Source organism: Notechis scutatus, chromosome 1 (assembly GCF_049901735.1).
Source record: "Notechis scutatus isolate UNSWTSFEM ecotype Mainland chromosome 1, rNotScu1.2, whole genome shotgun sequence".
NCBI lineage: Eukaryota > Metazoa > Chordata > Lepidosauria > Squamata > Elapidae > Notechis > Notechis scutatus.
The window spans coordinates 49041678-49054032 of NC_142009.1; positions in this window are offsets into that span (position 1 = coordinate 49041678).

Genomic DNA, 12355 nt, shown 5'->3' on the forward strand with positions numbered 1-12355 from the left:
TGCCGGCGTGCACCCGGCACGGCAGGCGCAGCGCTCCTCCCGCAAAATAGCCCTGCGTCGGTATCTGCCGAATTAACCCTGCTTGGGTTTGAAATAAAGAAAACTGCTGAGGTTCGCATCCTGCCTCTTTCCTGCAAAGGAAGCTCAGACTAGGATGCTACGTGTTATTCTCTGTCATGACATTCCTGGGGAAGTGTTTTAAAATGCCATCCTTCCTGAGAGCCTGGATCTCCCAGACAATAAGACAAGTTTGACAGGGCTGTGAGAGATTCCAGGATGGCTGAATACAGAGCCACCCCTCAAACTTTGCCTCCTCAAGATGACAGGCAGCCAGACCAACTGGCAGATAGGTAGTGTATGACTGCCTGGTCGCCTGGGGGGCTCAAGTACCCATGATTTGCAGGGAAACCTCCAAATCAGTGCTGAGACCTCTCAAGTTTTCTGAGCCGCCTCAGGGGATCTTGATGGCGGCACCTGCAGACTAAGTCTCCAGTGGAGCCAGACCTGTGCCTGCAGCCACTTTTACACCTACAGCAGCTGGCTTACGACAGGAGGAGACCCAGATGCAAGATTTAGGAGGGCCCTCCGTATTTACATTAAAAGAACTTCTTCTCTTAGGAGGACGGAAGCCCTGTTTCCTTTCAGCCGTCAACTTTGGGTCGCAGGGTGACCCCCTAAGCCCAGGTCTGCTGGTCTGGAGGCAGCAGCTAGGATTAGAGCCAAGGCTCTAGCCCCTAAGAGACCCTCTAGGGCTGAGGATAGACAGGCCGGGCGTAGACAAAAAGCCATCCCTCCCGTCCTCTCTGAGGCCTCAAGAAGAATATGAATTTAATTTTCTTAGTTCCACTAACTCTAAATGCGTTTTGATTGGATTGGTTTTAAAAGGTTTCCAGAGAGACCTGTTAGTATGGTGGCCATTGCATCAAGCAACAACTACAGTTTGCAACAACAACAACTTTCCAACCCAGTGCTTTAACCACTATCCCAAACTGTCTCCTTAGCCTTTTTAGATGCTATAAACATTAAACTCTGGGATCGGACACTGTTCACCCAGCCTATCACAAGGAACACATGAAGTGCCTAGGAAAGGGGTGGGTTTGTGGTTACAGCTTGGTTTTTCCTTTCTTACATACTTTTATTTAATAAAAAAAAAAAAAAAAATTTTGGTGCTACTTTTTTATTTTTTTTACTGTGTCACACCAGGTGGCAGCACCTGGCTGACAGAAAAAGGCTAAGTGAGGTCAGGCCCAGATAGTGCTTGGTGGGAGTTCCCCTGGAAATACTCAGATTTCAGTATAAATGGAGAAGTACCATGGGGGGTGGGGAGGAAGGAGACAATGCAAACAATTTCTTTGCTACAAAGTTTATGGTTGTGTCCAAGATCAGAGACTGAATGCAGTCCAGCAGAGTCTTTGCCTTTAAAATTATTTTCTAAGCTGAGGTAACATTATTGCAAAGGATAAAACAGTACAGGATACTTGGGTCATAACCTTTTTTATATAACTTTATTGATTTTCAAAAACAAAAGTTAGACAAGAACAGGAAGGCAATTGAAAACAAGGATTCAATAACATTGACTAGCAGTTAAACAACACAAACGAAAATCTGATCTCGAACCACATTGACAACAAACAACACCAGTTCAATTGGGAAGGAACAAAAATCATTGGTCATGTCAACACCACACATATGAATTTATTGAAGCCTGGTATTCTACTAAAGGAATAATTAACAAGCATATTGATTTAAATCCAGCATATGAATTTGTAAGAAACCAAACCATTCGAATAACCAGTCAGCAAGAGAATCAATCAACTGCTCAAAATTTAAATATAGTTCCAAACAAACAACCAGTCATATGGCCAACTGACCACAAGAGCACACACAACATAGATATCAAGAGGAATAGGACAACCTAATCTGGTAATAAAATGTTCAGGAACTAAATGTCAAGCTCCAAGAGCAAACCATGCCAAAACCTAAAACCCAAGCTACCAGTATTTTCTATTATTTCAAAGAATAAAAAGTTGAAAAATAAGAAAGATTAAGAGAAATAAAAGTGCAAAAATATTTTTGCATGTTCATTTTCTTTTTAATTTTTTTTCTATTTCTTTTTTTCTATTTCTTTTTCACTTCTATATTTTCTCTTGTTCTTTTTGCATAACTTTTCTTTTTATACTTTCTGTTGCTAATAATTTAGAAACCATTCGAAGTTACAAGGGCACTAAAAATTGACTTATGCCTTTTTACATTACCATTACAGCATCCCCATAATCACATTTGGACACTTGGCAGCTGGAAGGTATTTATGACAGTGTCCTGAGGTCATGTGATCACTTTTTTCAACCTTCTGACAAGCAAAATTAATGGAGAAGTCAGAGTTACTTAACAACTGTGTTACTAATGTAACACTGCAGTGATTCACTTAACAAGTATAGCAAGAAAGGTTGTAAAATGAGGCAAAACTCACTTAACAGCTACCTTATTTAGTAATGGGAACTTGGGGTTCAATTGTGGTCATATATTGAATACTAGCTGCTTGTGCTTCATTGATTGTAGAAAGATCTTTGACTGTATCGATCACATGAAACTATGGAAAGTTCTGAAAAAAGTAGGGCTCCCAAAACATTTAACTGTATTCCTGAGAAAAATAATTTAATTTGTACTAATAATATACTTAGAGACTTTCTATATGAGTTGGATACAGTGCTAATGGAGTGTTACATTAAACACAGATATTCCCACTGACTAAACTATTTAATTCCCAAGATATTGCTCCTATATGTAGAAGCCATTCTAATCTGAAATTGCCTCTTTCCCTCAGTGTCCTTACAACATTGTGGCTTTTGTTTATAATTTGGGAACCTGAATTAAGTATTGATGCAAGTCTTACTCTGAAGGAAACACTGAAAAGATGATTTTTCAATATTTCCTCTGAAGCTGTGGGGTAAGCAATTTCCTTCTTGTAACCAAGCCATCATTGTGTATGCCACTATCCTTATCTTTCCCAGCTGCTCTGAAAGATAACTTTATAACCTGGTCAACAGGAGCCAGTAGCTGATTTTTTTAAAAAGAAGTATCTATGAAACACAAGCATGTTAGGGAAGATAGAAGGAAGAAAGCAGTTGGCTGCAATTTTTTGTATTGCTGTCTTGAGGCTGATGGAGCAACTAGCAACCCTGGAGAAGAAGAACCAATAGTGGCAACTATTGCAGCAGGAGAAAACTACAGAGAAGGATGAGGATGGTGGGAAAGTACTCTTGTGTCTTCTGTGTTGCTGTGTTTTTCCTGCACATAAAAAGAACATCCCATCCCAGAAATGTCATAATGAGACACCCAGGAGAGTCCTTCATTTTAGCTGTGGTTCAGTGACTGCATGCTTTCCCTGAACCTTTTAAGTTTCTTCACAGATTTGCAAGTCTCCTTTTTCATATTTTACAGTCTTGCCTGTGTCAGAGCAGACAACTGAATTTGGTGTGGGGGGAAATTGTTAGCTTTTCTTTTTCTTTCTGTGGACTTCCTTTGCAAATAACTATGCAGGCCTCATCTTGTTCAAATGGTAGGGAAACAACTTTTTATTTTATTTATTTATTTATTTATTTGATTTGTCAATTGCTTACAAGATAATAGGTATAAGTATATGCATAATTATGAATACATGAAATGGGTACATATAAGAAAAAAGAAACAATAGGACAGGGACGGTAGGCACGCTGGTGCGCTTATGCACACCCACTACAGACCTCTTAGGAAAGGGGTGAGGTCAATAGTAGACAGTCTAAGGTTAAAGTTTTTGGGGTTTGGGGAAGAAACCACAGAGTCAGGTAGAGTATTCCAGACATTGACCACTCTGTTGCTGAAGTTGTATTTCCTGCAATCAAGTTTAACCTTGAGTTTGTATCTATTGTGTGCTCTTGTGTTATGGTTGAAGCTGAAGTATTCATTGACAGGTAAGTCACTGCAATGTATGATTTTATATACCATACTTAGATCAGACCAAAGACGGCGTAATTCAAGGTTTTCTAGGTCTAGAATTTCAAGTCTGGTGGCATAAGGAATTCTGCAACGAGTAGAGGAGTGGAGAACTCTTTTTGTGAAATATTTCTGGACTTTCTCAACTGTGCTAATATCAGATATGTAATGTGGGTTCCAGATTGATGAGCTGTATTCGAGTATTGGTCTAGCAAATGTTTTGTATGCTCTAGTTGGTAGTGTGATATTACCAGAGAAAAAGCTACGTAGGATTAGGTTAACAACTCTTAATGCCTTTTTGGCTATGTAGTTACAGTGGGCTCTAGCACTTTGATCATTAGAGATGAGTATTCCAAGGTCCTTTACAGAGCTTGGATCATCAACAAGATATTGACCATTCAGCTTGTATTTTATTTTCTGATATTTTTTTTTGCCAATATGTAAGACAGAGCATAAGACTTTTATACTAGGAAAGAAAGAGTTGTGAGTTGGCCATTTTTGTATCAGTATATGATCAGAACAAAAGAAAGTATAGTCAGAACCTCCTGAAACTGTTTGCTTTTCAATCTGTTCGAAATGGTGTTTGAAGGTATCTTTTAGGAAAGAAGGTTATTGTATTCTACTAGCAAACTGAATCACTTAGAACAAGTAGTTCACATCTGTTGTTTTAATTCATTACCGTGTGTCTGAGAAGGCTTAGTAAAATTAATAATCACATATAGAATAATGATGTAAGCCAAGAAAGTTTTGGGAAGTTAAAAAGGATTTAGATCAGGGGTATTAAACTGGTGGCCCATGGGCCAGATGCGTCATGCGCAGTCCATGCCCACCCCAGTTCCGCAAATAGGGAAAAAGTCACAAAATGTCACATGACATGGCAAGTTTGACACCCGTGTTTTAGATTCAATTAGAAGGCATAATTTTAAATTGTAAAAAATGGTAAATGGTCTATATAGTAAAGGTGCATTCTGGCATTCACAGCTTGATTGAACAAAGCATTTGTTCCTCTATGGAGAGGGAAGTCCCAAAGTGGCGGTTCCACCATAAATTAGAACACCATACTTCAGCCAGGCATGTCCTTACTAATTTTTGTTTTTTCATTTTATATTTTGCATATTAATATTTTATTGTACCAATACATTAATACGATTCATGCAAAGTCAGGGTCTATTTAAATTACTCTGTTTCCAATTGTAGACAGTTAATTGCAATTTAAAAGAAAATTGTACATATAATATATTAGTCAAGAGTCAAATTTCTGGATCTTGTAAGCATCATGTGTAACAGCCTATTCAATTAAATATATTAAATGATGGGTTAAGATGTGCTTATATTCACATTTGCTGAGTACACTAAAAGATTAAAATAAGAGAATTACAAAATGTATCTTATTTCTGTTCATATTATAAACTCAGTGACTTAATGTCTGAATCTCATGGTGAAGTCGAAAACTATTATTTAAATATGAGTTTTCAAGGATCTTTGTTCATATTTTAGGAAATGCAACTATATTTAGAAACAATTGCCCTTTGATTGATTGATTTTTAGCCTACAAATAAATGATTATTATTGTTACTTCCAAATTCTAGAAATTAGATAAAGGTCAATTAAATCATAATCATTAGAGTACATTAGATCATTGAGAGTTGAATGGCATCCAAGTTTTAAAAGATTAGTAAAATAGCTGCATAATAAATTTTAGAATTAAAAATATTCACATAAGGAACTTGTAGACAACGCTAACATTTATGGCACAGTAGTAGTCACAAATTCCCTCTTATGAGTACAAGTCAGAATTATATTACCAGGATAGAATCTAGGAGCAGAAGATGCAAGGTTCTCATTCAATTGAATTAGCAAAATAATTCCCAAACAGCAAGTCTGGCTTACTAAATTTTACAGTAAAATTATCATAGCAGTCGCAGAAAATAAGCCTTACGGAAATAAGTCTTAAACTAGTGTCACACTGAGTCTTGGTTTCATGTATATCCTTCTCTCTCGTGCCTACAAAAAGACTCTCAGTTAAAGCTAATTATGATTCCCTAATTATATGATACAAATAACTCTGGTTTCTTTCCAGAAATAGCCTGATAACAAGCCAAGGGTTTAATTTTAGTTTGATTCTGGTTTGTTTTTATTGATAAAAGCTTTCAGGCTTTTTCTTGTAGGCTTAAAAGATAGGACAGGAGAAAAAAAATGAATAAATGATATGCACTTTGCTGTAACTAATTGTTAAAGTGGAGGTCATGATTTCCAATATATCTGAACCATTGTTTAGCACTTTGCAATAGTAACACATCATAAAATATAAAGTTCAAAAATCTAAACTGAAATAAAATGCAGAGTTGATGGTAGGAAAAATAGCATTGGTTATCCTTTTATTTATTTTTATCTTTCCACATAATCATCTGTTATCTGGGGTGGAAGTGAAAATGATTCACGGGAAGGAAAAAATGCTAAAAATAATTAATACTTGGAAGAAGAAAAAATAGGTTTATTCTAATAACAATAACTGTCCAATAACTGAAGAATTAATATGCATGTTCAAATTATTATTTTTAATATTGCAAATATTTCTAGAAAATGGAGGATACTCTCCATTTCAAATTATTTTTTTAATATTGCAAATATTTCTAGAAAATGGAGGATACTCTCATTGTTCTTCCTTAAAAACCCCTATTCATAGCACAAACATGCTATAGAAGAGTGGCATGCCATGCTCTCACAATGTTGCCTTTGTCTTATTTCCAGTTGAGACAACTTTGTTGAGGTAATTCCCCATTAGGAGAATGAGCGCATACAGGGAGAGGTATAGAGTGTTAGGTATTAGGAGAGGTATTATAGTGTTTGAATAATACACACACAGCATACAGATACACTGTACAGTAAATGTAGGGTTTTACTTCCAGAAAGGTTTAAACAAAGTTCAAAATAGGCAGTCCAAAGTCATTCACAGGTAAAATCAGTCAGTTTTCATCCAGGGATAATCCAAATATCAAATTCCAGTGTCAAAAACAGTTCAGTATCAGACTTACATTAAATCCAGTAATATCAGTCAATTAGAAGAAATGGAGCAACAGCAATACTTTCCAACAGAAGGAAACAGAGATACACTCTCTTCTGAGACTAGGGCTAAGACTAAAACAACCCAGGTTTCTGGCTCCATCTTATGGCCGTTTGAGTAACCACACCCAATTGTAGTTTTTAGCATGCTCTTAAAGAGACAGTATTAAAATGTCTATCCTGGTTTATATATTTCTAACCCAAATACCGGTTAGGTGACTTATATTCCTAACAAACAAAGTCATTTTCAGCTGTTTTAAAATAGTGCTTTCTCTCTTCTACCAACACTGTTATTGCCATGAACACAAGCTAGCACCCCCCATTGACAACCTGGCTGAAGATGAAGTCAGGGGTTAGAATTTGCTCAGCTCCTTTGGGCCACTTTAGACTGCTATGGGCATCCCTTTGATCATTGACTACTACTTGTGGATGTTGGAAGGTTCATCACTGCATACACCAGCTTTCTGCCCCTTTAGGAGCAATATATGAAGGGACAGTTAACAGCAATTTAACCCTTTCATCTCTATTCCTTGTTTAAAAACACTTCCTTTGCATATCTCTTTGTGATATATCTCCAGCTGGTTAGAAGGGTATCTTAGGTCTATCGTAATTTCTAACTCCTGGTTCTGAAACACACTTTATCTCCCTCTAGTAATAGAATGTGCACTGTGTTACCCATAGATTATAGATGTGCTAGTAACCTAAGCCTCACTTCCACAAATGTTACTTCCTGAATAAGTACTGTATTATATTCATTCAAGCACCAATCTCTAGAGTTTATTTTTGTAATTTTCATAATTTGCTCCTCTTTATATACATTCTTTCTGTTGCAATAAAGAACCTAGCATTTGTTTTCTTTATTTATTATATGTAATAGATGCAGAGGAAAATTTTGTTGCTTTGAGATCAACTCTTCATCCTGTTCCTTCACCACAGGCAACTTTCAACATCCAGTTCTTCGTGTCAGTAGACAGAGATTAAAAATGCATCTCCTCCTTCTCCACATTAACCCACTATAAATCTTGCAATTGTAATAAAAGCTACTGAAGAAAATGCTTACTTTCAAAATTGCTGATATGCTATATTTTCACCAATTCTTTTAAACACAATGAGAAATGGTGACGAGGCACATTTGCAATTAATGTTAAGTCCTGTTTTGCAAGCAGCCACACAATGCATGCAACATGTTCTGGATGCAAAAGTAAGAACTGCTTAAAATTTTACTCTTTTTTTTTTTTGCAGTTGGGATGAAGAGATGTTTGTTGCTCTAGGACTTGCAGGTTCCACAAAAAAGGGCATTGATCAAATGATAATTCAGGTAGTCCTCAACATATGATCATAACTGGGACAGAATTTCCATTGTTAAGCAAGACAGTTGTTAATTGAGTCATGCCCAATTTTAGGACCTTTTTTGCCATGGTTGTCAAGCAAATTGCAATGATTGTTGAGTAACTCATAGCAATGTTAAAATTCACAGACAGGAAACTGCCAATTTATATAATCTTTCATATTTATCCAGGGCCTCTAGATCTAAAGAAAAATAGTTAAAACATCTAGAAGAACAGCAAAACAAAATAGGCTAGAACTGTTCCAGATCTGGCACTTTATTTTATTTTTATTTTTTTTAAACAAGTTTTATTAATTTTTAAAACACACAAATTGTCATTATTCATTACATGTTTAAACCTTTTTTCATTGTCAATTTAACAAGTCAGATAAATTATAATTCTGTTTTAAACCATTTCCATACAACATACCAAAACCTCTTATTCAATTTCTCTTTACTTCTCTTTACTCTTATTCAATATCATTATTATTATTTCATCTGTTTCTTTCTGACTTAGTTACCATTATTCTCAATCTATATTTCTACAATTTTTAACTAATTCTCCCCCCAAAAAGACATATACACACAACACACAAAACATAAAAAAATCTTTTGGAAAGTAACTTGGACCCAGGTGTCTCTCTCTTCATGGACTTCAATTATATTCATGCTCATCTTACATATCATTACTTATTTTATTTACCATTCTAGGCCTTCTATATTAACTTCCCCACATATTTCACACTTCTTACTTCTATCTTAATTAATCATCTTAATTTGAATCATTATATTTATATCTTTTGTCCATTTTTTATCATCCCTTTGTCTCATTCCTTATAAAAAAAAAAGAAAATAAGTTTCTCTTGAAATCATTAATCAGAGTATGATGCCTTTCTATCTCCCCCTAAGTTAATCAAATTAATCTTTAAAATAATATCTAATACCCAATCCGATTTTGCTTGGTACATTCTATCTAACTAATACATCCAACATAATTAAGTACATAATTAGACAATAAATCCAAATATTAAAAAAAGATACTATAATAAAATTTTATAATAACATCAATACCATAGTCTTATTAAACTCTTTAATTAAAACAATATTCTAAACCTCCCCTATTATTAGGTTTTAAAGCCAATCATTTTTAAACATTTTAACATTTTAATCTCTTATCAACTCTTAAATCATTACAATACTACCATCTCATCTTATGTACCTTGCAAAATCTTTTTTTTTTAAAAAATTATACTTTATCCATTATCCAAAAAAATTTCTTTTTTTCATTTAATTTCAAAACATTGTAGCTTTTCTCCACCTTTTCCTTTCTTTCTTCTCCCAACAAACCTTTCTACCCACCCTTCTTCTAGCCTCTGCCTTGCCAGCTTCCCTTCTCTGTCGTATTCCTTTTCCCTTTTGTTTACTATCATCATATTGGTTTTGCACCTTATTTTTCCCTTTCTTAAATGTTTTTTAGATCTTAAGTCCTTAAGTCCTTTAATTTTCTTCTTTTCTCTTTTTTCTTTTCTTTCTCTCTTCCTTCTTTCTGGATCAAGTTCTGAGATTCATTAAAAATGGCTCCTTTCTTTCTTTCTTGTTCCTCTGCTGTCTTCATCTGTTGTAATGTTTGTTGATAATTAATAAGCGCCATTTCTAAGAAAAGGAAAGCTTCTTCCACACCATCTTTACCATTTTTTTTGCTTGTTCATATTCTTTTCTTAGTTCCTCAACAGAAAGAGCCATTATAAATCTTTTCTTTTCTTTTCCCCTTCTTTCTTCTTACAACAACCAGAATATTCAAAAGAAAATAAAAAAAATAAAACAGTCCCAAAGTTATCAGTCAGTCCAAACCAAGGCAGAGTTCTCACTTTCTCCTTCTGGGGTAATATCAATCCAAGAGAAAGAAAGTCCAAATCTGTTTAAAATCTTATTGCAATATATTCTAGTCTTCAAATCCTTAAGGCATCTGCTCCAACAAAGTCTTAGCATACAAATGTTTTCTTTTAATCCTCTCTCTCCCACTCATCGCTTAAAACCAATTTTCACCTAAAAGAAATAGGTTTCTTAATATCCAGTTATTTATTCCGTAGGAAAAGAGGGAAAGCTATCCTTTCAGCACCTTCAAACAGCCGCTTTTTCCTCTTCTGGCAGGTATTATTCAGAAAGTCATACTTTTCAGGAATTTTATTAGATATGTCTTAGAGTCCTAGGAGCCAAGAAAAACTTTCTCCTCTCAATCACTTTCTCCACTTCCTCCTGCCCATTCTTACCCGGCTGCCAGCTTCTTTGTGGCGGCCATTACAGACCGCCGCTGCACCGTCCTGGGAAAAGGGAGTTCTGCCGGCCAGGAGGGAGTCTGCAGCACCCCAAACCCTTCTCCGGATCCCCTACCTTCAGCTGCCCCTGCAGGGCAGCCTAGCTCCGCACCCGGCTGGGTCGGAGCCCCAAAAACGGCTAGCGCGGCAGGGATCGCGCAGCTTCGCAAATCCCTGCCGCCGCGGCCGACAAACCGGAAGCCCCCAGATCTGGCACTTTAAAACTACTTCAGAACAATGTATTTCATAAATAATTAACTGAGTCATACTTAAAGAAGGACTACATGGCATGAAGCATGCCAACACCATTTATAAGTGTTTCCATTTAAGCAAACACTGCACCTAACCCTTAGAACATTATACCCTAGAAACATTCTCATTGAAAAATATATCAGGATTAGATGTACACTTTTGCTTCCTCTAACAAACTCATATTTTGACATACAATATGTAGGCTTGTAAGGAAGGAAGCAGAAAGAATCTCCAAAGCTACTGAGCTTTCTGCCCAAACAAGCCCAGGAATATGAGCATGAGTCAAGTCACATTTTCTCCTTAGTTTTCTATTCTTTTTGCTGTAGGATGGATCTCCCTTTGTGCTTGATTGAGATAGTTGCTTGACTCCAGTTAAAGACGTGTATCTTTTCTTGGCTGTAATCTGCCTTGACCACAGCTGTACTATGCTCCATTAATTATTATTTATAACAAATCCAATGAAGTGACTTTCATTTACAAAAGCTTACATGATCTTGAACTGTTTGCTGCTTACAGGAAATTTTTAAAATTATAGAATTCTATCATTATCAAGCAATAACAAAAGTGTCACACAACCTACCAGTGTAAGGGAAAAGTAGCATATGGTAACATTGCTAAAAGGTCTGAAAAACAAACAAATAGCAGCTACTGAAGCAACAAAGCCTGACTTTATTGTATTCTGTGCCAATCTAATATCCTGCAGCTAGGTCGGAGTTTAATCCCTTGCCAAGCATGCTGATTAAGCATTATGGAAATTGAAACTACAACATCTTTGGAAAAACCAGTTGGGAAGGCTACTCTATTGTGATATTTCTGCTGAGGGATGAATCATGTGCAAAATGGAAAGTAGAAGTTTAAAATATGGGATATATCTTACTTTTTGTCCCATTATTGCTTACCGTACCTGAGAACAGTTGTCTAGAGATTCAGGCAAATGGCATTTATATATTTCCTGTGTAAAATCTTTTTTTCTGAACCTCAGAACTTTCATACCATGTTGTTCTCCTTAAATTGTGATCCCTACAGAGTGGCCAGGCCCCAGAAACAGTCCAACACATGTTGGTAGGGTGTCAAATGCAAGCAGAAGTAGCATACACTGAACGGCACAACCAAGTAGCTGGCGTTGTACACAGGAACATCTGCACGGTGTGTGGGCTGAACCCTCCCAAGTGCAGGTGGGAGGTTCCACAGAAAGCCATGAAGCATAACAGAACAAAGATCCTGTGGGTCTTTCAATACAGGCAGGCAGATAATTGTCCAATCAGCCAACAAGGACCTGAAAACAGTGGTGGCGATCAATGTAGTAGTGCCAACTAACAGCAACCTCAGGAACAAGTATGAAAAGCTGGAGAAGTATCAAAATCGGAAGAAGAAACTAGAGAGAATATGGAATATGGAGAATATGGAAAATAAATGTTGTGTTTGG